The sequence below is a fragment of the Lontra canadensis genome, unplaced genomic scaffold (genome assembly GCF_010015895.1).
Source record: "Lontra canadensis isolate GAN:19392208 unplaced genomic scaffold, GSC_riverotter_1.0 scaffold3, whole genome shotgun sequence".
Taxonomy (NCBI): Eukaryota; Metazoa; Chordata; class Mammalia; order Carnivora; family Mustelidae; genus Lontra; species Lontra canadensis.
Window position 1 is genome coordinate 13,419,359 of NW_022630997.1, and position 1,833 is coordinate 13,421,191.

Consider the following 1,833-nt stretch of genomic DNA (forward strand, 5'->3'; position numbering starts at 1 on the left):
CAGGCTCCATGCCTGCCACGGTGTTCCACACTGAGCTTGACCTCGCAACCCTGAGATCATGACCTGAGCTGAAGTAAAAAATCAGATGCTAAACAGACCACCCCCTGCCAGGCACCCCAACTTCCACCTTTACATAATAGCAGACAGTTTAAAGGAAAATTCTAGGAAATATTTATGTAAAGGTGCTACCACCGGAATAAATGAGAAGTTTCAATGACTGGACAAATGACAGGGAAGACGAACATATATGTACTTTCTAATACAGGGAACAGGGGTGAAGATACTGCAAAAGGCTAAAGAAAAGGTTTTCAAACCCAAAGAGGTGAGATGGGGAGGTCCAAGAGAGCAAGAATTTGAAAAAAACTTGAAACTAGTCTCTTCCGGACACCTACCCAGGATTTGCTTATATTTAAGGACATTCTTTACCAGACAATGATCTCAAGAGATTGGGCTTCAGTTTATCCATCCTGGTTAGGCACTGAATGGAAGTAATTTAATAAATAGTCATTGGGTATAAACTATGTGTCTGACACTCAACTAGGCATCAGGATGAAGCTGTCAACAAGAGAAAGATGGGGCCTGCCTACCTGATGCTTACGCTTTAATTAGAAAAAAACACATTAAATCAAAAGTTGTTACGTAGCCGTTGCTGCTATGGACATTGGAGTACAGTCACCAAACTGTGGAAAGAACCAAGATGCCTTTCAATGGACAAATGGATAAAGAAGATATGGTCCATATACACAATGGAGTATTATGCCTCCATCAGAAAGGATGAATACCCAACTTTTGTGTCAGCATGGATGGGACTGGAGGAGATTATGCTGAGTGAAATAAGTCAAGCAGAGAGAGTCAAGTATCATATGGTTTCACTTACTTGTGGAGCATAAGGAATAACATGGAGGACGTTGGGAGATGGAGAGAAGAAGGGTATTGGGGGAAATCAGAGGGGGAGACAAACCATGAGAGACTGTGGACTCTGAGAAACAAACTGAGGTTTTGGAGGGGAGGGGGTTGGGGGTTTGGGTGAGCCTAGTGGTTGGTATTAAGGAGGGCATGTATTGCATGGAGCACTGGGTGTGGTGCATAAACAATGAATTTTGGAACACTGAAAAGAAATAAAATAAAATAAAATAAAATGAAAGAAAAAGGTCATTAAGTAGCTGATTATTTAGAATTTTTAGAAGTTCTATTTTAAAAAAACAAAAACAAACAAACAAAAAAAACCAACACAGGTATAGTTACCTGGTAGGGAAGATACCATGATCACAAAGGTGGTTTTTTTTCCTGAATGCGTCTTATTCACTGGACTCTGAGGTGCTGACCTGCGATTTCCCCAAATGTGAGAAACTCCACTGCATCATTTGTGGTGGGGGCGGGGGACTGTGTCGTGTTTTCCCCTGTTTAGTTCTGCCCAAGGAAAGAATGTTTCATTTTCTGTGTTGGTGTGGGTTTTTGTTTAAGCCTGAGCCCTTATTGAGTCATTTTTGAAGAAAATTAATTTGTTTAGGAAACTGAAAACAAACACAGGATATTACAAAAGCACATCACAGGATAAGGGTTGTTTGGGCTGGTTGAAAAACTCAAAGAAAACCCCCTTGAGGAAGTGAGTTTACAAGCCTACAAATGAGTAAGGCTTCGCACAGATGGTTCCCTCTGCCTGGAACTCGTCCCTTCCCTACACATGGCCAAGGACATAGGGTGGGAGAAATCCTGACGAAAGCAAAGAGCAATGAGCTTGGAGGACAGTGACGGAGGAGAAAAGGGCCGACGGATGAGGTGGTCAGGTACGTGTTCAGAAGACTGTGCCAGGGACTCAACAACCACAGGAAG

General features: G+C 42.3%; 1 non-coding gene across 1 annotated transcript; it reads left to right on the top strand.

The window, feature by feature from the left end:
- Positions 1–1,237: 1,237 nt before the first annotated feature.
- On the top strand, positions 1,238–1,403 carry LOC116858506. Its single transcript, XR_004380930.1, has one exon. It is a non-coding gene; the product is annotated as a U1 spliceosomal RNA (small nuclear RNA).
- The last annotated feature ends 430 nt before the right edge of the window (positions 1,404–1,833 follow it).